Consider the following 26,523-nt stretch of genomic DNA (forward strand, 5'->3'; position numbering starts at 1 on the left):
TTCATCCAAATCCTCACCCACTTCCCCCTGTAACCACAAATCTGATCTCTTTTTCTATGAGTTTGTCTTTGAAGTATAATTGACATGTGACACTGTGTTAGTTTCTTTGACACAACATAGTGATTTGATATTTTCATATATTTTAAAATGATCACCACAATAGTTATGATTCACCTTTTCTTCTTGATTCATGCATTGTCCTTTCTCCCTACTCCTTGGAATACACAGCTTTCTGGGTCACAGGTGCTGCGTGGCTCCCTGCCTCCCCTACCTCCTCTCTGTCTTCCCAGATCCACATCCATGTTCCTGTGTTGCTTTTGGCAAGGCAGTCACCCTGGATCATTGCCTTTCAGTCTGCTGTCTGGGACAGTAAAACTTAAGCCAGGTAGTCCCACTTTGCTAGAAAACCTGCAAAGACTTCTCACCAAAATGAGAATAAAAGACAAAGTCTTTACAGTGACCCGTGAGGTCCTACCTGATTGCCTCTCGCCATAGTCTTCCCAAGTCCTCCACAGGTCTCTGACCCTTATTCTTTTATCCCTCCTGACTCTACCTCTTCTTATTATTGTCACTTCACTCAAGGTAATCCTGATCTACCTCTCCTGCTTTCCCTGAAATGCAACTAAACTCCCTTGCATAGCAGGACCTTTGATCTGGGAATGATGTTATTCTTGATATCATCATAGTTCTAACTTGAACTTGTTCTTGAAAACGTTATTTCAATGTCATCTTTTCAAAGATACTGCCCACTTAAAATGCCAACTGGTAACCTCACTCATTTTCTTCATTCATTTTTCTTATTCTGATCCACATACTATTTGATTACTTTCGAATGTACAATTTACTTGTTTTTCTGGTTATTATGCAACCTGGTTTCCCACTTCCCCCCACTGAGTGTGAGCTTCATAAAGGGAGAGATCTCTGTGTTTTTCACTGTTTTCCAGTACTCATTATGCTGCCTGCATATAGTAGGCACTCAATAAGTATTTGCTGAGTTAAAGTAAATGTCAGAAAAGCAACATAAGCAAAACAGTGTGGTGTTTCAGAGGGAAAGATCTCATCTGTTTATAGGAATTAGGAAAAAGACTTGGTACTTGAAATAGGATTAAAGAGTTTCAGATGTAATTCCATGTGAATTCTAGGGGGGAAGGAAGATCATGTCACCCAGTTACTCTGCTTTCTAATGGGTTCTGTCACATGTGGCCTGACCCCCAGCCCTGGACCACCTGGGACCCTTTCACGTCAACTCAGCTCCTCTCCTGCCGTCTCTGTACCCTCCAGCCTCAGGCACAATCAGCCTCCTGTTCTGCAAGTTTCCCCAGCTCTTATTCTGTTAAACACATCTTTTCTTTCAGCCTCCACTTTCTCTATTTACTGTCTACTGCCTACAGGCTGGAGAAGGCAATGGCAGCCCACTCCAGTACTCTTGCCTGGAAAATCCCATGGATGGAGGAGCCTCGTAGGCTGCAGTCTATGGGGTCGCGAAGAGTTGGACACGACTGAGCGACTTCACTTTCTCTTTTCACTTTCATGCATTGGAGAAGGAAATGGCAACCCACTCCAGTGTTCTTGCCTGGAGAATCCCAGGGACGGGGGAGCCTGGTGGGCTGCCGTCTATGGGGTCGCACAGAGTCGGACACGACTGAAGCAACTTAGCAGCAGCAGCAGCATACAGGCTATCAAATGAATATAGCGTTGCTACTTTGTCCTCTTTGACACATTTGTACATACTGTGCAGTTTCGGGTGTATGATATATATTGATTCAGTAGCACTCGTGGTCATTTCTTTAAAACAGTTGGACAGTAGGCTTTTGGTCAGGTATATAATGGCAGTAATACTAGTAGTAGGAAAAATAGTCCTTTGAGAGTTTATTTTGCCATTCAACATCCACGTAATTATCTCATTAAATCTCCCATCCCTGTTAAGGTAGATATTATTGTCTTCAGTTTACATAAGAGTAAACAGAATCCCAGGGAGTTTTAATGGTGTCCTCCGGCTTCTTGGTGTCAGAGCTGGGATTCACATCTTGTTTTTCCTAACTCGTACTATTTCCACTCTGTCAGGATACTTTCTTTAACTAATTGCTATTATGCCGCTGTTTCAATAGGAAATGTGATTTGGGTTACAATCTTTTGGCATATACTAAAGTTAGAGATTTTCCCTGAGTGAGAAAATGCAGTGTTTAAAAATAAGTAATGTACTGGCATACAAATAAAAAATAAAGGTCTGAAGTCTGGAAAATAACTACTAATGATTATGATCATCTTATATGGAATATGTGAAGTTTGAGAGGTTGAGGATAATTAAGCAAAGAATAGAGAGACAGAGAGAGAAATGGAGGGAGAAAGAGAGAGAGAGAGATTGATATAGAGACAATTGTAGATAAATACTATCAGAAAAAGCTAAAGAATTTACAAATGTCCAATCTGGAGTACAAGAGGGCTCAGAGGTGACTAAATAATTGGCTCTCCTATATAAATGGTCATTTTAGGAAGGCTGTTCACCATTTCTCTGTCAACATCAAATTCTAAATAAGATAAGTGACCTTAAATTATAGGTAGAAATTTCAGTTCATCGAAGAAAAGACTTTTTGACCTAAAAGACAGTTAAACATTTCAGTATGAACCACTGAAGATGACAATCTGAATTCTTTGGTATTCTTTAAAAATAAAATTAAAAATCTGCTCCCAAATTAGCAAACTAAATTATAAGACTACTAAAAAACTTCCTCCTAAATCTTGCTTCCATGGTATATTATAGTCAAATAAAGTAATAGAAAATATATAATTTATTAGAAATTAATTTTGCATGTATATATTTATGTTTACATGATTTCAATTTTCCCTTTTTAGTAAATGTAGAAGTGTAAATGGCAAAAGAAGCAAAGTACTTGTTTCTTAGGTAAAATGGGAAAATTTGAGATAATTCTCATCCATCTCTGAATCATCTGTTGATATCAGTGAAAAAAAAATAATGAAAAGAATGTCTAGAGTAGAACTTCCTTTTGTGGCTCTCTTTATTATCAGTCCTGAATATTCATTGGAAGGACTGATGTTGAAGCTGAAACTCCAATACTTTGGCCCCCTGATGCAAAGAGCTGACTCACTGGAAAAGACCCTGATGCTGGGAAAGATTGAAGGTGGGAGGAGAAGGGGACGACAGAGGATGAGATGGTTGGATGGCATCACTAGCTCAATGGGCATGAGCTTGAGTAAACTCTGGGAGTTGGTGATGGACAGGGAGGCCTGGTGTGCTGCAGTTTGCGGGGTCTCAAAGAGTTGGACACGACTGAGTGACTGATCTGAACTTATTACCAGTGAATCTTATCTTTGCCTTTAGCCTTGAAATTACTGTTATTCTAGGCCAGAGGTGATTTTAAGACATCATGTAGAGAAAGGACTTTTGCCCTTGTAAAGAAAATGTACATGGTGGGAGCAGATGATTTTATTTAAATTTCTGTGATAAATGCCTTTACCACTTACTGGTAAATTATTAATTTGTGCATTTTGCTGATGGAGGCAAGCTTTCTTTTGCACATGTGTTTGACTGAGTCATCACCAATGGAATGATTTCTTTCTTTTTTTCTTGCTCAAATATTATTAGTTAAAAAGGCTTGCTTTTTTCCTTTCAAGTCACTTGCATTTCTCCCTGTTAGCTGTTCTCTGATTTATTTGATAAAATGGAAAGATAAGCTATTGAAATAGTTTTAATGAAACTATTTTTATTAAATACCAGTATTTAATGAAAATACCGGTATCTAATGAAAACCGGTAGCAGATTACTCAGTAGTAAAAGGAATGGATTAACCTTGTTAAAGGATTTGTATGCTTTCTTGCCCTACTTAGGTCTCATTGATTTATTATTATTGTTAACTAATAGTCAAATATGCTAGCTTGAATTTCTCTGTTGCACAGATTCTTTTTTACTTTGTGGAAATGCTTAAGAAAGTGCAGTGTTGGTTTTGACTATCTTCTGCTCTTTTTGTGTAAGCTAGAGTGGTGATCACACAATATAAGAAGCTTACGAGGCAAAGCTGTGTAAGTCTTAGCTTGCAGAATCGGGCTACAGTGGGACCCTGCTTCTGAAGTAGCTTTACGAAATACTTTCACAGCTACAATTGTTCTTAGTGTTTTGCTTATGCAAAAAGCCTAATTCTAATGACTTCTGCAATGGTTCATTCATGTCAGACTTTATCAATAGTCACAATTAAGAATAAAAGTTCCATTTCAATAAGTATTAATGGTAATTCTACAAAGAGTACTCCATTGCTGTAACTTGCTCAACTTGCAACTGTATGTGATTTTAATTCCATTAGGCGAAGAGGCAGCTACAGTGCATCTCAGAAGGGAATGAGATTTTCCGTTAGCAGTACAAGGTCAGTTCCATCAGAAGACCTGTGAATCTCACATTGTTTTATACAGGATATTCAAAGAGAAATAGCAATTGAAGATAGGAACTACAAAGCCTTGGGAATCATCCAGTGTATATTCCCCTAGCACATAAGACGACTGAAATGTTTTGAATAGATTTTGTGGAATAACGGGATTTGTAGTCTTTAGAAGAAGGACAAGTAAAGTTAGAAATAAATTAAGATTTAAAGGATAAACAAGAAAGGCAACTAGAATTAAAGGCTGACATTTTGACAAATGAGAAGTTTAGTAGAAGGAAAAGGAGAACAGAGATAAAAGTTCCTTTTTACACAAAGAATGTTTGGAGAAAGTAAAGAATAAAAATACTTACAATGTAAGTAGTTTATATACTTACAACAATAGAATAGGTTGAAAGAAGTAGAGCTGAATGAGTTTCCAGTAGAATAGTCATGAATGGGTTGTGGTTTAGCATCTGATGGATTCACGTTTTTACTTACCATAACTGCCTCCCATTTTTAATCAAATACCCAAATTGATGTAGTATAAAAATCTGCAGAAAACCGATATGGTTACTGATACATATAAAGTGCCACATATAGTTACTTTACATATAAAGTGCAAAAGACTTACGCCCTGATTATTTTACCATTAAGCAACTATTAAACAATTCACTTGTGTTAATCAAACGCATATATATGTCCCAGGGACAGTTTTTGTTTCAAACAAGTCAAGCTGTATTACTTTGCAAGGTAAATAAAATTCTAGTCAAACAAACTGATAAACAAAAAACCTTTCTGTTTTGTCCTTTTTTGAAGGTAAATATGGCATTTCATTTGAATCAATGAAAATGTTTCTTTGGATACAATTTCACAGATATTATCACGGATTCTTTCAGAGGAGACTGAAGGTCATTTGATGACCTACTGAGAAAATTACCTAGAGACTACATGTTTTATACATCTTTTATCATCTATGCCATTACATATTTTCTGGTAGTACTGAATCAAGTTTTTGGTTTTTCTGCTTTTTAAAAATAGGATGTCTTTCTTTCAGCCTTTTTTTTTTTTTGAGTTGTCTTATATCAGTATTAGAAGGCTTACCTGTGATTTCATACAGCATATTTTTACCTTTAAAAAACAGAGAGATTAAAAAAATACTGAAGCTGGCTTTTGTCTTGAGGGCATTTTTCCAAATATGAGTACTTGAACAGTTTTCAAGATTTTACAGAGCTAGGAAAAGAAGACAAAGCTGAAGGTGAGAAGTTTAATGGGAGGCCTCCTGTAAAGCCAGGACCTTAAAATGCTGCCCCTTCAGCACACAGATGAACTGGAAATAAAACTGTCCCTTTCCTCAAGAGAATACAAAGAAACCGTTCCAAACTATGAAAGCAAGTAGAGAGGGAAACAAAATTTCTCCTGAAAATTTGCAATCATGAGCAACTCTTGCATAGCATTGCAATTCAAATGAAAACTACTGTGCACATCAAGCCAAGATTTTAATTTAAAATGCTTGGTCCTGGACTAGTGGTATCCCCAGATGCCACACAGGACTAAAATAAACCCTTCCAGAAATGCATGCCTTCATATTACAGCTCAAAGATTTCCACAGATAAATCCCAACAAAAAGAACATCTCACAGTCAAAAATCACCAGCTATGAAAGGAAAGAGGGTTCCATGAACCATAAGACAGCTGAAACAGTTGACAGCAGAATCACCCATGCATATGATTAAAACATTGGGTATGTTAGACATGGTGTATAAAATGGTATATTAATAAATTTGAGGAAATAAGCTTGAAAATACAAGCACAATGCAAGCAGATTAAAAAGAATAACTAATAAGGATATCTAGAAATAAAAATGTAATAATTGTATTTAATAATATGGTATATATATATATATATACACATATATATATATATAAGTGGTTTATCACAGATTAGAATGAGTTGAAGAGAGAATTTTAAATAGGAAGAGAGAGTTGAAGAAACTAGAGTGCAGCACAGAGGAAAAAAACCATGGTAAATATGCAACAGTGATTATGAAACATAGGAGAGGGGACACGAAGTTCTAACAAATGGGCGATGCCTAGTCTCAAGTCAGCTTCACTTCATTTTTCTGTCCTTTACTTCTTTGTCAAATTATTGCCTCTTAATTTAAAAAGGACTGAAGTTTTCTGCTTTAAACAGTGCATTATTCTTAGAAACAAGAGCTCTGCGTTTAGTCTAAGATTTTCTTTATTTTAAAGTGATAAATTTTACCCATTAATGAAGGACTCTTTGTTATCTTTATTCTCTTTTATTCACATATTAAAAGTATGAATAAGATATTGATTTAAACATTAAACACAGTGCATTTTTTATATTAATAGTTATTGTTTATGGAGTTTTCACTATGTTCCTGGAGTTTTACAAGAAGGCTACAAAGAACTACCTAAAATACATCCTTTTTTTTAAACATTACCTCAAGCTGACACTTATGGCAGTTACATTTTATGACCCAAGTTCTTGCAGCTCATAAGTAGAAGAACCAAGATTTCAACCCAGCCTGCCTGGTTCCAGTTTCTGCTCTCTCATTGCTTGATCACCTAGTCAAGTAAGTGTTGATGTTCACGGTAGAAACGGTTATACATTTATTCAAGTAATTCTACCTCTCATCTGTTTCATCTCTCTTTTGAAGGGTCTTTCAGATACAATTTCTTGCCTAAGAAAGCCAGTTGTCATTACTTTATAGTTCCTGAAGAGTCTATCTTGATCAGACAGATGCTTTTATTTTCTTTGTCCTCCATTCTCATCCATCCTTATTTTCCCTGCTCACCTCTTCCCAGCTGAGATTCCTTTTCAATTAAGCCGACAACCTAAGGATTCTTGGAAAATTTCTATACCAAGACTGTCTTGGAGCTGAGAGACCCCTCAGTAGAGGCATGTGTGGCTGGAGTGGAGGAGCGGCGGTCGAGGTGACTCAGAGGCACAGTTGGGCTTCCACAGAGTGGAGCATATTCAGAAGTAAACTGCATGGTGCAGTTCAGCTGTGCACTGACTTCCTGCTATAATTTTACAGTAAGAATGCAACTAGTTCAGGGCCATGAAAATATCTGGCCTGAAGTAGGGAATTTGAGGTATGGATCTCCCTGGTCAGTACTGTAAGTCAAAGCCGAGAAATGATCAAGCAGTTGACTATCTATGTTCTGCTTTGTTGTTCAGTCACTCACTTGAGCCTGACTCTTTGCAACCCCATGGACTTCAGTATGCTAGGCTTTCCTGCCCTTCACCATCTCCCAGAGCTTGCTCAAACTCACGTTTTGCTTACATATTCCCCCAACGGTTTTCCAGCCCCATAATTTTAAGGTGAAATGTGCAGGCATTTATTGCCATATTATTTTCCTTCTGGAGGGGTGTCAGTCACAGCAGGAACTTTGCAACGAAGTTGGAGCAATTGAAACTATTTTAGTAGTCACATCGTCAAGAGTTTTAAGTGCTATCTAATATCTAAACGTGTTTTTCCAGTTTGAAATGGATGTGGTGGTACTGTTGGAGAAAAGGTAGCATGCTTAAAAGTATTTATGTCTGCAATAATAACCTCAATTAACACTTCTATAACACCATGTACCAGTTACTTTTATGTAAGTTCTTTAACTATGTTAAGTCATATAATCCTTGCAACAACCCCATGATACAGATAACCCTTTCCTTCCCCCATTTATGGATGAGGAAACTTAGCAACTTATCCGAATCACTAAGTTAGGCAATACTGAGGTCAGGATTCATACACTGGCAGTTCTTTCTGTGCTCTTTGTCAGTTACACTTGAGTGGTCATCCTTCTGTTTTTATGTTTTGAGAACACATTGCACATCAAACATGAAGAGAGAGTCATTTCTTTTCTAGTAGATCTCATATTTTAAAATTGTTTGTGTATGTTTGTTTAATTAGCTCTCTTAAAATCAAAGCTTTACCTATTTCACTGCCTTGAAGATAGTGAACACACAATAAATACTTGTAGTTTGAATGATTTTTCTTCTTTTTGGCTGCACTATGTGGCTTGGGGGAATCTTAAGTTCCCTGACTGGGGATTGAACCTGTGTCCCTGCAGTTAAAGCTCAGAGTCTTAACCACCGGGTCACCAGAGAAGTTCCTGCATGAATTTTAGCAGAGTTAATTCTACCTTCCAAAACCCTCAGAGGCTTTAAGGTAGTGATGCACATTTAATTTCTAGTTGGTTCAGATTCCTAACAGCAGTGACTTTTGAGGTATTTTAGGTTTTTATTTTAAACATTAGGATAAAATAGAGAAGTAAATAGGGTCTGTACTATTAAGCAGAAACTTCCCTAGTGGCTCAGAAGGTAAAGAATCTGCCTGCTCGATCCCTGGGTGGGAAAGATCCCCTGGAGAAAGGAATGGCAACTCACTCCAGTATTCTTGCCTGGAGAATCCCATGGACAGAGGAGCCTGGTGGGCTACAGCCCATAGGGTCGCAAAGAGTCGGATACGACTGAGTGACTAACGCACAGGCACTAATAAGCAGAGCCATGCTTTATTAAATGCTAACATTACCTTTTTAAGAGTTCTTTAGTTTGAACTTGTCACATGTATCCTGAAAATTAATGCAGAATAAAACTTCTGCTTGTTCTGAATTACTTTACTTAAGTGATCATCCTTCATTCTGGTATCCTGTCATGCCTTCCACAAGTCTGATGGAGAATTTAGGGAAGCTCAGAACACACTCCGCATCTCCGAGATGAAGGTCATGGAAAACAACCAGCAAAGGTGCTTCACAGCATCCGTTGATGCCGCTATCGGAGACAGACTCCAGTCTGACAGACCATTGATCTCCCCCTTTATGGCGTTTTTGTTCCTAATTCCGCTCTTGTTTACTTTAAGAGCTAAGTCTTTCACTTTTTCCAATTTTGCTTGAGAAAACATTTTTATAGCTTTGGGACCAAATCTTGGGACCAAATCTTTTTCATCAGCTCATTTTAATGTCTTGTTTTCAGTGATCTTTTCCCCAGTGGAAGCTGTGATGTTGGTGGGGGATATGGGAAAAATTTGCTGTGATCAAAGCAGAATATTTTTTCTTTTCTCCCAGAAGTGATAAGAATCAGTTACTTTTCCCATTTTACATTTGCTCTATCTTAAACCATGAGAAAGTTAAGTTGACCTTTAATTGCTTCTGAAATGAAAGGGTACTAGATCACCAGGTGTTTAAGTGGTTTATTTCTTCTAAAATTCTGGTAGTGGCAGCAGTCACTGTTTCTTGCTTTGGTTGATGATAGAATGGAGGAAAGTTAGAGGTAGAAATTTGTTGCCACATACAAGAAGCTAGAATTTAGGAAGGTAAGAAGAGAACCTGTGATGTAGATGTTTGCTTAGAATGTGAAATGCTTCCTTATAGATTCCTAGGAGAAAGGCCAGTGTGTATTTTTATGTATGTGTCTTGGGAAGTTTTATCATATAAAATTGATGTTTCCCAAAGTGTGCACTGTGGAATATCACATATTCTCTTAAAATGATTTTCTTCCCCTTCATCCCATATTGAAACTTCAGACCTTATTTATTCGGCTTAATGGCATTATACAAAAGTGCACCTTACATGAGAAGTTTAAAAACGGACTGATTCTTTGTGCTTATGGTCCGCTACTGTCATAAAGTTTTGCTTTGTGATAAATAGCTTGCCAATTTTGTTCCCTAGATGATATGTTTTAGAGTTTTGAAACTCTAGGATCAAAATACATCTGTGCTTTGCTACACTGAAAACAAAAATCAAACCTGAGGGGGGAAACCTGTCCTTATTTTTTACAAGGGGAGATGGCGATGCACACTTACCTTGGTGACTGGTTTCCAGATGTTATCAAGTCCTCAAATACTGACCTGCTCCCCATTATACTCTACTACCCACAAGCATCCAAATGGAAGTTATATCTTCTGCCTTTCTAGAGGAAAAGCAAGGAAAGAAATAATCCATTTCTCAATGAAATGGGAGAAGAGGCTAATTTATTTTCTTGAGAACAGCCGAAGGTAGTTTGATGAAACTATAATCTGGGCATTTCATTCTCTTTGTAAACTCACCCCAAAGTCAGAAAAGCAGGAAAGGAGATAAAGAAAACTTTACTCAAGCAATTATTTCCCTTATCCTGCAAACACTGGCACAGTAAAATAATTTCCTTAGCTTCCAGGAAGTCATTTGTATCATGTATGAATGAATTTAATAGTGAAGATGAAAAGGTATCATTCAGTTATCAAACTCATGCCTTAGACAAGATATTTTTATTCTTTGCTTTTCTCTCTATATATCTTTTTTTTTTTTTTTTTAGGTTGAAAAAAGTATATTTAATGAATTTAAAAGATAAGACCTAACAATATTTAAAAATTTGGATAATTCAATTTTTAAAGACTATTTTGTTAAAAGGATTTTTTGATTGTTACTCAGTTCAGTTCAGTTCAGCCACTCAGTCATGTCTAACTCTTTGCGACCAATGGACTGCAGCACACCAGGCTTCCCTGTCAATCACCAATCTCTATATATCTGAATGATAAAAGGAAAAATGATAAATGATAAAAGGAGTTCAGTTGATCCTTTTCTGTCATGGATTAATTGCAGTGATCAAAACATTAGCTATGCTAGTATCCACTGATAATACGTACTTTATTTATTATGAATTTGGTAGGATGGTAAATTCAGTTTTATAGCCCAGTGGTTTAAGAAGCATGGCTTTAACTTGTTCTTGAACTCTGTGATGGCCCATCTGTGTAAATAATCTCATCAACCTCTTATGTGAGCCCATCCTTGAAGAGTTCCTCATATGGATGCCTAATGAAAAAATATACGATGCTCTTGTCCTTGTCAGTGGTGTCAGAACATATGAGATGTTCAGCATAACTGCTAAATAGAGCTTCTGCTGTAAGAGGAGGCCCAGCAACATTTTGTCTGGATGAGTAAGCAACATCCTGGGTTTCACAGAAAAAAGACAATCCTGAGTCCAAATGAAGGACACAGTTATTTATGGTCATGTCTAGTGAATTTTGTTCATGTGGAAATTATGCCTAAAAGTTCAGAGAACTGACCTCCAAGTCTCCAGTCTTCGGGACTTGAATTTCTTTAATTTTCTTTAGAAGTGTCTTTTAACACCTGTCCCCAAAGATGTATTTATACCACTCAAGACAAAACTTATACTAAGATATATTTGAATCTAGGGTTTCTGAATTAGACTAACAAGCTAGGCATGCTTACATAAAATACCCTGTGAGCATAGTCATTGCCCCAATTTACTTCATTTTAAAGTCATTTGGAAAAATACCACTTGACATGTTTTAGAAAAAGCAAGTTTTGAAAATCTGAACCCCTTTTTAAAATAAAAATAATATAACTTTGCCCTTTAGGTATGTGTATTAAGTTGAAAAGTATTATATTCTTAGGTCAGACATAGTTACCTTTATTATATCCTAAGGTTACTTATTTCCAAAAATATCAACTCTTTCAAATCTACAAATGGTACGATGTGGTGAAATATTTAAATATTAATCAACTTGGTGAATTACAAAATGAAAAGGTTCTGTCTAGTATATTTTGAGATTATATTATTGAAAGTTAGGCTTGAATTCATTTGTCTTTACTGTTATAATCAAATAGAATCTTAAGACAATACACTGGGCTTCTTCTGTTTCTTATTAACATTCGTGTGTGTGTGTGTGTGTGTGTGTGTGTATGCAGTTGGAAACTTTTAGGCTATTGTCTTCTTCCCAAAAGGATTACCAGTGACCTATGGTAGAGAAGGATTTTTAGAGCAATACCTGTTTTAGTAGGAGGCTGGGTTGGGTTAGATGGATATATAAATGAATGAATCAAAGAATGTTCCAGTTTGATGATGAACTAAACAAGCGTCCATACACAGCTGCTTGATTGTGGCTGATTTTTCTAGAGAATATCCTTATACTTTATGGCAGATTAATGCTTAAATCCTAAATACAAAAAGAATATTCAGTTTATTCAAGCTACCTTTTGAAAGACAATCTACGTATTCCTCTGATGGCTAATACCAAATAGTAATTCTTTCATGGCTAAGAAATGTCTTCTTTCTTTCAGCCATTTCTTTTTTTTCAAGTGGTTGCTGTTTAACTCCCAGTGGACCTAAAAATAAACCAATTACATCTACTTTGTGTGGAACTTTCCTATATTTGAAAATTATTATTAAGTGTTCGACTGACTTTTTTCCAGGAAAAAACCTTTATACCTACTTTTTAAAAACTTTTTATCCTATACCTGGATTTTCTATGATGTTCCTCTGACATTTTTACCTATAACCTTTTTTTTTTCCTCCAGCATAGAGTTATTTCAAATCATGTTCAATATGACAGGTTTTATTTTTCCCCTGCATTATATTCTACATCTCATTCTTGTGCTCACTCTGAACAGCCCTTCTAGATACTCAGGATACAAAGGGTCATGCATTTTACTGTTGTGCTTCCACTGGGTTGATTTCTTTATACTTTTTTTCATATAACATTGCTAAAATCCTCTTTTTTCTAGCAATTCAGACAAATAGCCCTTGCTTGCTTTTTGTCAGCTATTGGTAGACAATTTAGAAATATTACTCAATATCTCAAGACTCCAGCTTCTTTTGACTTGGTCATTAAGCTTCTAATTGATATTTTATGTTGCCTGGATGATTGTACTTTGTAAACATTCTGTTGATGACAGGTAACAGTTAAAAATTATTATTTAAAAATATGCAGAGACGTTTTCCCATTATAGTAAGATCACTTCTTTATAACCTGCAAATAGATTTTGTCTGAAACATGAAGATTACACAAAAGTGCCTGTCTTAGGGCGCTCAGGGCTGGTGCACTGGGATGACCCTGAGGGATGGGATGGGGAGGGAGGTGGGAGCGGGGGTTCAGGATGGGGAACAAATGTATACCCATGGCAGATTGGTGTCAATGTATGGAAAAACCACTACAATATTGTAAAGTAATCAGCCTCCAATTAAAATAAGTAAATTAATTAAAAAATAATTAGAGTTAATAGAGTTTCTCTGAGAAAACCTAAAAAAAAAAAAAAAAAGTGCCTATCTTCTACCAAGGTTTGTCCTCCTCCAAATGTCACTTTCAGTTGGGCTACACTTGACAATGCTCCAGCTTGAGTACAGAGTCAGTAAAGTGTCTGCACATGGGTATCTGAGATTTGGAAGCCTGTCTCTTCAGGACTTTAAAAACAAAAAATACTTTTTATAACTAAAGGTTATAATTTATTGGCTGAATGAATGAGATTATTTAAGAAAAAGTATTAAGAAATATTGAGGATACTAGAGTAAATCTATAAAAGGGAATCTTGAGCTTGGGGATCCCCCAAAAAAGTCCATGTAAATGAATGAAAAAAATCTGTATTTAGTTTTATACAATCATTTTCTTCCTGGCATCTCCACCTGGGATAGACTTTGTCCCAAATGAGGTTGCTATCATATTTATTTACAGGTTTTTTTATTGCTTTCTGCCAACATTTCATATATTGATGCATTTACTTAGTCATCTTATTAAATAGGCATGTATAGTGGCTCAGACAGTAAAGAATCTTCCTGGAGTGCAGGAGACCTGGGTTCAATCCCTGGGTTGGGAAGATCCCCTGGAGAAGGGAATGACAACACACTCCAGTATTCTTGCCTAGAAAATTCCCTGGGCAGAGGAGCCTGGCGAGCTACAGCCCATGGGGTCTCAAAGATTTGGACACAAATGAGCAACTAACACACACACATACATTGAATGTATAATCATGCAGAAAGATGCTTGATTTTGTGGATCATGGACCCTCCCTTCCTGACTCAAAATTAGTGTGGCAAATAATTGTAGTATGCAAATTCTCAAAATAAGACAGACTGTGCTCTGTGTCAACACAGATATAAAAATAGGTATAAAAAACAAGAGCTCCAGGAGAATTATAGGAACAATCTTATAATGAATTTTTTGAGTTGGGACAGATTTCTTTTTTAAAAAGTGGCATTAAATTTAATAGAAGACTTAAGTCATAGTCGAGTTAAGATGATTTGGTGCAATTGGGGTGTTTTTCACACATGGAGAATGTGTTCAAAGACAAGGAAAATGAGAGGTACAGGGAGACCAGAGATATAGCTCTTTACATGGTCTCTCAAAAGACAATGCAAGTCACAGTCTGCGGGGAGGCATTATAAATAAAGAAGACAGAGCCAGACATAAGAAAGCACTGTTCTCTTAAGAGTCACATGCCCATTCATTTTTTTCTTTCTATCAGTAAGTCAAATAAAAATATAAAAGAACTGATGCATACTGTATATATTATATACACTTCACTATTATATACATCAATATGCATAATAAAAATAAAATTTAGAAAATAAAAATTGGAAAGAAGAATGAATTTAGCCCCACCACTAAATATATGTTGTACATATAAACTCGTTTATTGATAGCTATCAAATATGTGAATCTTTGGCATTTTGATCGTTAGATGACAAAACAAATGTTTAAATTACTCAGAAAATATGCAGTTTAGTAATTTAATAGAAGTTAGTGTTGTTCTCTAATCTTGACAAAATGTCCCACTAGGACTGGAGTTTCATCACACTAATATATATTGTTGTTTGTGTGTATGCTCAGTCTCTTGGTTGTGTCTGACTCTTGTGACCCCGTGGACTGTAACCCACTAGGCTCCTCTGTCCATGGGATTCTCCAGGCAAGAATACTGGAGGGAGTTGCCATTTCCTCCTACAGGGGATCTTCCTGACCCAGGGATCAAACCCACGTCTGCTGCATCTCCTGCATTGGCAGGCAGATTCATTATCACTGAGCCACCTGGGAAGCCCTGTTGTTTGTATTTACTTAAGTTGTTAGAATTACATTTACTTACGTTGTTAGACCATATTTACTTAAGTTGTTAGAATTCAACTTAATGCAGCAATGCCTCTTTAACAAGTACCATGTCTTCTTTTATATTAGACAGAATTTGGGGAAGTATTTTGTATTCAAAACATATCAGAAACCTAATTTGTAATGATTCTGTTAAGTATTTAATTTGTGACATTTGCTAGCACAGTATTATGCAAGTGTCTCTTAAAGGTCTTATTAAAGGTCTTAAAGGTAGCATGTTTGACATGCCTTGTTCATGAGCATTAATTCATGTTGCATTTTTCTTAATAAGCTAAATTTCATATGGGTTTCCAGCTGTGATAGTTTAACTCCAACAAGGAATAATTGTTCTACAGTAAGTGACAAGGGTACCATTTGTTGGCTGATACTCAGGAAAGCCTGTTTTTCTTAAATTCTAAGATGAATTTGAGATTAAAGAGTACTTACAATCCTGCAAACAAACGGTGTTTCCTGAATTCTTAAAAATTAAATTAGTTTAACTCATTCAAAACTGTTGTTGAATGGCAGCTTTGCATTTGTTCAGAAATAAAAAGAAACATAAATTTATTACTTACTCTTTATCATTGGCTGCTAATACTTTTATCCTTCAATGGAGATTACAATATGTTCATTAATAATTTGATTTTTAAGAGAAAATTATTATTTATAATATCTTATTTAAAGTATATTCTATATGTTGTCTGGCTAATTGATTTAAACTTATTTCATTTTATTTCTATCAGATAAGTTTCTTTTAAAAAATGGCAGCACCAAAATATTCTTAGAAAGCTCTACAGATACATCATGGAACAAGGGGATTTCCACTAATAAGGTGATTAAGACAAAGAGGGATATGACATCTGTTGATTCTGCATTTATTTCACAGAGAAGTAGCAGTGTTCTCCTACTTTCAAACCTCTATGTACATCTCACCTGCTGAAGCCCTTACTCTTTGTTACAACAGATAAATGACATGCTTCTGTCTAGGCCAATGCCCCTACTGTGTTCTGGGTTTCATCCTCTCTTGCCTTTCTGGGGGAGATCATGTAAGCAGAGCTGTCTCCTGAATCATCAAATTTTCCTTCTCTACTTGCTACCTTTATCTGCATAGAATGTTTTATTTTATTCTTAATAAACACCCCTTGACTGACGTCCCCCCAGACTATTTCCTTATGTCTTTGTATTCTTTTAGTGCAAAACCCCATTTCCTCTTTCCCTTTTCTCTTTTAAAACCACTCTAATTATTTCTTCATTCTTACCATTTGATCAAATCTTTCTAGTCAGATCAAATATAAACTTCACATTGCAAAATCCGATTAGTCTTCAAATTACTTGACTTGCTTTCTCACACACATCTTATGGCAATGATCATTCTCCCCATGAAAACTCTTCATTTTATTTCCTAGAGGCTATGTTATTTTTTTGTTTGTTTATTAGTTACTCCCTCACTGGCCATTTCTTTCTCATCTTTTTTAATGAACTCAATCACCTTCCTTAACTTCTAAATGCTGAAATATCCCAGATCCAGTTCTTCAGATATATTTATATAATAATTTGCTATATATATAGGTTATTTTTTTCATCTCCTGGTGGGAACCTGGGGCTTCCAGACTTCTAACTCCAACTCTTGAATTCTTGGTTTTAAACTCCGTGTGTTCATCTATCTGCCTGAAATGCTCTTCCCCAGCTGTAAACATGGCTTGCTTCATTGAATTCATGTCTGTTCTCAAATGTAAGTTTATTAGATCAATCTTCCCTGATTATCTTATGGAAAACTTGAGAGTCCATCTCCCCCAGCATTATCTTTTCCCTTACCCCACTTATTTTGTTTTCATAGCAATAATACTTGGCATGATTATATTAAGCTGTTTCTTTATTAACTACCTCTTCTAACTAGAATGTAAATTCCATGACATCTTTATTTGCTTCATTCTCTGCATCACTTTCAGTTCCTACAGCAGCGCCTGACACAGTAAGCAGTAGATAATTGTTTATTAAATTCACAAAGAAATCAATCTTTATATTTACCTTAGCCAGACATCCTGGAATGTGAAGTCAAATGGGCCTCAGGAAGCATCACTACAAACAAAGCTAGTGGAATGGAAACCTAGTGATGGAATTCCAGTTGGGCTATTTCAAATCCTGAAAGATGATGCTGTGAAAGTGTTGCACCCAATATTCTGGCAAATTTGAAAAACTCAGCAGTGGCCACAGGACTGGAAAAGGTCAGTTTTCATTCCAATTTCAAAGAAAGGCAATGCCAAAGAATGCTCAAACTACCGCACAATTGCACTCATCTCACACGGTAGTAAAGTAATGCTCAAAATTCTCCAAGCCAGGCTTCAACAGTATGTGAACTGTGAACTTCCAGATGTTAAAGCTGAATTTAAAAAAGGCAGAGGAATCAGAGATCAAATTGCCAACATCCATTGGATCATCGAAAAAGCAAAAGAGTTCCAGAAAAACATCTATTTCTTCCTTATTGACTATGCCAAAGCCTTTGACTATATGGATCACAATAAACTGGAAAATTCTGAAGGAGATGGGAATACCAGGCCACCTGACCTGCCTCTTGAGAAACCTGTATGCAGGTCAGGAAGCAACAGTTAGAACTGGACATGGAACAACAGACTGGTTCCAAAGAGGAAAAGGAGTACGTCAAGGCTGTATATTGTCACCCTGCTTATTTAACTTATGCAGAGTACATCATTAGAAATGCTGGGTTGGAGGAAGTACAAGCTGGAATCAAGATTGCCGGGAGAAACATCAATAACCTCAGATATGCAGATGACACCACCCTTATGGCAGAAAGCGAAGAAGAACTAAAGAGCCTCTTGATGAAAGTGAAGGAGGAGAGTGAAAAAGTTGGCTTAAAGCTCAACATTCAGAAAACTAAGATCACGGCATCCCGTCCCATCACTTCATGGCAAATAGATGGGGGAAACAGTGGAAACACTGGCTGACTTTATTTTTGGGGGCTCCAAAATCACTGCAGATGGTGGTTGCAGCCATGAAATTAAAAGACACTCACTCCTTGGGAGGAAAGTTATGACCAACCTAGACAGCATATTAAAAAGCAGAGACATTACTTTGCCAACAAAGGTCCGTCTAGTCAAGGCCATGGTTTTTCCAGTGGTCATATATGGATGTGAGAGTGGACTATAAAGAAAGCTGAGCACCAAAGAATTGATGCTTTTGATCTATGGTGTTGGAGAAGACTCTGGAGAGTCCCTTGGGCTGCAAGGAGATCCAACCAGTGCATCCTAAAGGAGATCAGTCCTTGGTGTTCTTTGGAAGGACTGATGTTGGAGCTGAAACTCCAATGCTTTGGCCACCTGATGCGAAGAGTTGACTCATTGGAAAAGACCCTGATGCTGGGAAGGATTGGGGGCAGGAGGAGAAGGGCACGACAGAGGATGAGATGGTTGGATGGCATCACCAATTCAATGGACATGGGTTTGGGTGGACTCAGGGAGTTGGTGATGGACAAGGAGGCCTGGCGTGCTTCAGTTCATGGGTTCACAAAGAGTCAGACATGACTGAGCAACTGACCTGAACTGAACTGACAATTTTTGCCCAAATTGTTGGCACTTATATTTGTACTCCCTCTGGAAAACTTGAGAGACAGCTTCCTCACATCCTTTATTATTCTTGGTATTATGAAACTCCCAAAGGTTTTGCTTAGTTAATGACTGTGAAATGCTATCTTACTGTTTAATTTGGCTTTATTTATTTAATAGTCAGATTAAAACTACTTCGTGTATTTATTGCCCCTTGGGCTCCTTGTAAATTTTCTGTGTATATCCTCTGCCCATTTTCCAATGAAGTCTTTTTTGTTTTAAAATTTGTTTGCTTATTTATTGATTATTGAGAGGTTTTCTTTGTATTGGCTGGATGAAGCACAAGCTGGAATCAAGATTGCTGGGAGAAATACCAATAACTTCACATTTGCAGATGACACCACCCTCATGGAAGAAAGCGAAGAAGAACTAAAGAGCCTCTTGATGAAAGTGAGAGGAGAGTGAAAAAGTTGGCTTAAAGCTCAACATTCAGAAAACTAAGATCATGGCATCCGGTCCCATCACTTCATGGCAGATAGATGGGGAAACAGTGGAAACAGTGGCTGACTTTATTTTTTTGGGCTCCAAAATCACTGCAGATGGTGATTGCAGCCATGAAATTAAAAGATGCTTACTCCTTGGAAGGAAAGCTATGACCAACCTAGATAGCATATTTAAAAGCAAAGACATTACTTTGTCAACAAAGGTCCGTCTAGTCAAGGCTATGGTTTTTCCAGTGGTCATGTATGGATGTGAGAGTTGGACGGTGAAGAGAGCTGAGTGCCGAAGAATTGATGCTTTTGAACTGTGGTGTTGGAGAAGACTCTGGAGAGTCCCTTGGGCTGCAAGGAGATCCAACCAGTCCATCCTAAAGGAGATCAGTCCTGGGTGTTCATTGGAAGGACTGATGTTGAAGCTGAAACTCCAATACTTTGGCCACCTGATATGAAGAGTTGACTCACTGGAAAAGACCCTGATGCTGGGAAGGATTGGGGGAAGGAGGAGAAGGGTACAACAGAGGATGAGATGGTTGGATGGCATCACTGACTCGATGGACATGGGTTTGGGTGGACTCCGGGAGTTGGTGATGGACAGGGAGGCCTGGCGTGCTGCGATTCATGAGGTCACAAAGAGTTGGACACAACTGAGCAACTGAACTGAACTGAACCCACTCCAGTGTTCTGGCCTGGAGAATTCCATGGACTGTATAGTCCCTGGGGTCGCAAAGAATCAGACATGACTGAGCGACTTTCACTTTCACTTTCATTTTATATTAAATTCTTTTGTCCATTTGGATATTTTTTTGTTGTTTGTTTTTGTGTATGCTGTACAATGTAATGTCATTTTTTTTTAGATAATCAGTCTTTCCAGTGCTATTTATTGAATTTCCTGCCCTACACCCACTCATGTGTAATACCATTTCTGTCAACTTTTACAAATGTCAGCTTTGGTTCATTTGCAGTCCTTTATTCTGACCCTGATTTGCATGTACGTTCCTGCTTCAACACTTCTGTCTAAGGTCCAACTACATACAGGTTTTTAGATTTGATATCAGGTATGGTGATTCTTGTTCCCTGTCTTGTTCTCTTGCAAAACAATATTGTCAACTATTTTCCAATCCATATGAATTTTCAGATGAAGATAGTTTCTAGAAAAAAATTTTGAAGATTTAATAGGTTAATTTTGGAATAATTGACATTTTTACAGTGATGATTCTTTTTAGCTTTGTAAGGAAAATATGTCATTCTTCATTTTTAGGTTCTTGTGTCTTTGGATAATTTCTGTAATTTTTTCCATGAAAACTCTGAACAACTTTTAATTCTTCCCTGTAATCTTTGGTTTTCTCATATTTATTTGTTTATTTGCTCTTGAGAATGGGAGTCTTTCTAAATTAATTCTTTAAGATAGTGTTTACTGATTTATGTCAACTTTCTTGATATTTACGTATTGGTTGTGTCAGGCAAATTTGTACACTTTTTTATTGATTTTATAGATTAGTTCTATAGATTCTCTTGAATTTCTATAAGGACTTTCACGTTATCTCTAAATAATACTAATTTATTTCTTCATTTCTATCTTTTGCTTCATAATTATGTTATTGATTCATTTATTTATTGTGCTTTTAAATATAAATATTAATAGACAGCATTTTTATTTCTATCTTTATGGAGAAGGCTTACTGTTTCAATGCTTAGTATATTTTTGGAAGAAGGTGTTTTATATGTTAATGAATTCCTTTCTCTTTCTAATTTATTAAGACATAATGTTTTGAATGAATTTAAGTCATAACAAATGTTTTTCATCTTCTCAATAATTTCTTTGTTTTCTAGTTCGTTAATTTCTGCTCCTAACATGCTATCCTTTCATGAACATTCACTGAGTTTTCAGTACTGTTATGTTTCATATTTCTTTAGTTGAATGTTTTCATTTAAATACTATTTCTGACACTGTTGAAAGCTTCCTGTTTTCTTGTTCCAGATCTGTGGTCCTCTTTTTTGGTTTCCTGATGACTTAAATAGGATCCTCTGTCCATGAGATTTTCTAGGCATGGATACTGGAGTGGGTTGCCATTTCCTACTCCACAGGATCTTCCTGTTCCAGGGGTCGAACCTGCATCTTTTGTGTCTCCTGTATTGAGCAGACGGATTCTTTACCAATTGTGCCACCTAGGAAGCCCTAAATATGTACTACAATGTTTTAATACTGATGCTGAAGAGTGCTAGTAAATGAAAGTCCTCAGTGTAGGATATAAGCTGATTTTCACAGTAGTGAAGATTGAATACTTGTGTATTGGACAAAAGCTTATGATTTGGATTGCTGATCTGAAGCTAACAAGTTGTTGGTGGATACTTTTCTTAGCTTGGACCATCTTTCCCTGGCAATGAAAAAGTTATGGCATTGACAAATAACAGGTGTGCCAGAAATAAGTCTAAATTATCTGACCTACATCTAACTGTGTAAAGAAGAAATGGTCACATGGAACCATTAGTGAGTGATGTAAAATAATTTGATACATTATGTAGTTTAGACTTACAGGATTTATAACTGCAGAGGAGAGAAAAGCATTGAGGACTAACATATTTACAGGAAGTTTCATATTGTAGTGTGAACTTTGCCTCTGCTTTTGAATGATTTATAGGGCTTAGAATATAAGATTGGAAAAAAAAATGTCATTGCAGTTGAAGTAAATAGCATGATTAAAGCCTGAAAGTATAAGGTATGTTCATGGGATATGAGATCAGCTTAACCAGAGGCTGATTATTTGGCCATATGGGAAGAAATATTTATAGGTAATGTATTTATAAAAAGTATTTATAGGTAATTTATATACAGTTTCACTGTGTATGGCCTTGATTTATTATCATAGGAATTGTTTTTAAAAAGGAAAGAGTTTGGTGGGCAGGGTGCTAACATTAAAATGATGCCAATGATGAAGATGATGACAATAACTACAAACTTTTGTTGAAGCATATTACTTGCCCTGCACTGTTCCAGGTACTTCATATGAATGATTTAAGCGAGTCCTCAGAAAATTGTTGAGGTATCATTATCATCAGTAGAAGCAGTCTTTGTTGTTGTTGTCATTCTTCCCAATTGTAAATACTTAGGCAGCTTCTTTAAAATGCCTAAACTCTCACATCTAGTAAGAGGTGGGACTTTTAGCAGACATTATGCTTCTTCAGAAGTAATTCTCAAAATTAGTCTGAGGTAGTCCATCGGATAGACATGTGAAAGTGAGAATGCATCTGCAGGTTGTCACTGGGAGGCTGTGAAATAATTCAGCTGTGCAGTGATAGAAGCGTGGCCTCAGGAAGTAATAAATCAAAGAGGACTCTAAGGCTCCAGGCATGAGTGACTGGGTAGTGAGGTATTAATTCTGCTTTCTGTGTCAAGTTAACTTTCTTTCCCTTTTTCTTTTCTACCCTCTATTCCTCTTCTTCCTCTCTCTCTCTCTTCCTTTCTTTTGAGTAATCAATTTGAGAGTAAGTGATATTCAGGATTAGATATTTTATGTATTTGTTTTTCCTTTTCCCCAGGTCCTAGATACAGCTATCGTACTCTTGCAAAAAAATAAAGGAAAAAACATCTTTTTGGAAAATCCGTGGAGGATTTAAGACATGCTTTTACTCCAGACTGAAAACATTCTTCAGTAATAGTAATATTCTTCAGTAACAAATCATGTCATATCACATAATCTCCACATGTCTAGATGTAGTGTAAGGACATCATTTAGAAATTTACACTATAAAAGTACCTTGATTTAGAGTCAGTAGACTAATCCTTCCAGTAATTTAGAAAGTAACAAGAAAATCTTACCTTATAGGTTTCTGTGCTAATCAAAGAATGCAACAACTGAAAAAAAAAAAATGGAAGGAGACAATTTCCAGTAACTACTATACTTGTCACTTTGAACAAATTACCTATTCCTTTGCCTCAGTCTTTCCCATATGTACAGTGAATATAATGATACTGCATTCCTTACTTGCTCCTATCCTGAAGTTGAGCAAACACGCCTGTAATGTGGAATATTGGATTGTAAGGAACTTCTTGAGAGGACTGAGAAGGAAGAGATTTTATCTGGATGTGTGTGTTACTTTAAATATTAGAGTATACTCAGTACCAATTTATTCCAATGACTTATCATCCAGCAATTTATACTTGTTTGTACTTCAGCATTTAAAGTTGCCCTATTGGATTAGGTTTTCTGAGAAGAAAGATTATGGTGTGTGAGATATTTACTTGGGAGGAGAGCCAGAGGAGGAAGCAAGAGCACCTTGAGACCACACTGCAGATCACAGCATGTGCAAGGAGAGAAGGAACGGAGAAGAGTTGCTTTGAAAGAGCTGCATGCTGCAGCTCAATTGCCAGAAACATTCATCCAGGACAGTGGGGAGTCTATGAGCCAGAGTTTTCCACTGGAGGAGTCCCCTGTCTCTCTGGAACATTCCCAGCTTAGTTCCGCTGCCATGCTCAGTCATAGGGCTTGGAATGACTTGTGAAAAGTGCAGCCTTCACAGTGGCAGATGAAAAGGGGCAATAGAAGGAAATCGGAGCAGTGCATTTTCATAGCTTCCATATCCACACACAGCACCCAATACAAATATCACTATTTTCAACTTTGCTGGCTGTTTGTTCTTATTGAACCTGCCCCAAACTAACTTTATGTCTCCTAGTTCATCAATATGTTTTATTGTGCTAGCCAGTTTATGTCTTTTATGCCATCTCCCATCCTGGGCATATTGGTCAGCTACTTCAACTAGGTCTTTTCAGTTAGGTTTCCCTTCATCCTCTTCTGGGAATGCTTATTGATTCAAAACTCTGAGTGATTCTAAGAATTTCTGTTCTTTTTCTAAGTTCCTACTATACCCAGTGTTTCTGAAGAGTATCATATAACTATTTTGATTTGGAATCATAAGAAAGTCATCCAAATTGGTTAAGATTACTGATTTTAGAGGTAGGTATGATTGGGTTTCTGATTCTGGCTTGATTACTTACTACCTGTGTTAATTTGGTCAAGTTACATACATCCATCACATCTCAATTTTACGACCTGACAAAGATAGTGGCATTTTCCTTACAGTATCATGAATATGGCATAATGTTGTTGTTCAGTTGCCCAGTCATAACTGACTCTTTGTGACCCCATGGACTGCAGCATGCCAGGCCTCCTTGTTCCTCACCACCTCGCAGAGTTTGCCCAAGGTCATGTTCATTGCATCAGTGATGCCATCCAGCCATCTCATTCTCTGATGTCCTCTTCTCCTGCCCTCAATCTTTCCCAGCATCAGGGCCTTTTCCAGTGAGTTTTCTGTTCACATCAGATGGCCAGAGTACTGGAGCCTCAGCTTCATCATCAGTCCTTCCAGAGAATATTGATCCAGAGAAGGTTGATCTCCCTTAAGATTGACTGGTTTGATTTCCTTGCTATCCAAGGGACTTTCAGGAGTCTTCTCCAGCACCACAGTTAGAAAGCATCTATTCTTTGGCCCTCTTTATGGTCCAGTTCTCACAACCGTACATGATCTCTGGGAAGACCATAGCCTTGACTATAGGGACCTTTGTCTGCAGAGTAATGTCTCTGCTTTTTAACACACTGTCTAGGTTTGTCATTGCTTTCCTGCCAAGAAGCAATCATCTTCTGATTTCATGGCTGCAGTCACCATCCGCAGTGATTTTTGGAATCCAAGAAGAGGATATCTAGCACTACTTGAGGAGAAAGGGATGACAGAGGATGAGATGGTTGGATGGCATCACCGACTCGATGGACATGGATTTGGATAAACTGCGGGAGTTGGTGATGGACAGGGAGGGCTGGCGTGCTGTGATTCACAGTGTCACAAAGAGTCGGACATGACTGAGCGACTGAACTGAACGTCTGAACTGAACGACTGAACTGAATGGGCATCTGTCATGATGTTTGTCTTTTTTTTTATTTAATATTTAGTCTTAAGCCGGCTCTTTCACTGTATATAGTAGTTGCTTAATGAATGACAGGTACATTATTTCTAATTTGAACTAGGACTTATGACTTTTCTATACATTGCCACATTTTTTCACTCTCTCTTATCTTCTCACTGGAGTTACTTCAAACCTAGTTCTGCTCTTTCCAATCATATATTCTTGGGACCACATCTCCTACATGACTGAGAAATGACAGGCCATGTATCATTCAGTATTTATTAAGAACCTACAATGTTCCAGGAACTGTTTTTTTGCAGTAAATCTATAGTGGTGAATCAGACCGACCAAGTCTCCCCTTGGATGAAACTTATAGTCTGTTTCCTCCACTGCAGTGTCTCATACTTCAAAATTTTTCATTTATTTTTACTTCCCTTATCTGTCGTAGGCCTGTCTCAGTGGAAGCTTGCCCTTATTCTTTTCTAAGACTAATCTAACTTTTCTTATTTAGCTATACTAGAATTTTGCTCCAGCATTCATCCCTTGACCTACTGTCTCCAGTACCTCTCTCTCCTAGATTGTCTTTTTCTATGCATAAAAATTCCTCCCATATTTTAAAAAATAAAAGCACAAACAAATCTCATGTGAACTTGCTTATTGCTTTCTCTTCTCTTCCTCTTTATCCATTGTTCTACAATATGGCTTTTATACAAAGTCTATTTAAATAGCACTCTGTAAATGTGACCTACTTTGGCCTTCTTGTAGCTATATTTTTTCCCTTTAAAACAGAAGCACTTATTCGTCAAACAAGTCTTCTATGACACTACCTATACCCAGTTATTGTTCTATTTTTTATCACAGTGTTTCATCCTTAGGTCTTCATTTCATTTTTTTTTTTCACTGATATTCTCAGATATTTATTGAGTTCCTATTCTAGGTACTCAAGTGCAGGTCATACAGAATCTGTAAATGCTGTTTTAGAGTTTTGCCAAGAGAATTCACTGGTCATAACAAACACCCTCTTCCAACAAGATAAGAAAAAACTCTACACATGGACATGACCAGATGGTCAATACTGAAATCAGACTGATTATAGTCTCTGTAGCCAAAGATGGTGAAGCTCTATACAGTCAGCAAAAACAAGACCGGGAGCTGACTGTGGATCAGATCATGAACTCCTTACTACAAAATTCAGACTTAAATTGAAGAAAGTAGGGAAAACCACTAGACCATTCAGGTATGATCTAAATCAAATCCATGTATGATTATACAATGGAAGTGACAAATAGATTCAAGGGATTAGGCCTAACAGACAGAATGCCTGA

At 36.9% G+C, this 26,523-nt stretch overlaps 1 protein-coding gene across 1 annotated transcript in view; it reads left to right on the plus strand.

Moving 5' to 3' along the window:
• TRHDE (thyrotropin releasing hormone degrading enzyme) overlaps positions 1 to 26,523 on the plus strand; it is a 431,921-nt gene that overhangs the window by 274,882 nt on the left and 130,516 nt on the right. The window lies entirely within an intron of this gene.

This window comes from Giraffa tippelskirchi, chromosome 4 (assembly GCF_054371585.1).
Source record: "Giraffa tippelskirchi isolate mGirTip1 chromosome 4, T2T-mGirTip1v1.2.pri, whole genome shotgun sequence".
Taxonomy (NCBI): Eukaryota; Metazoa; Chordata; class Mammalia; order Artiodactyla; family Giraffidae; genus Giraffa; species Giraffa tippelskirchi.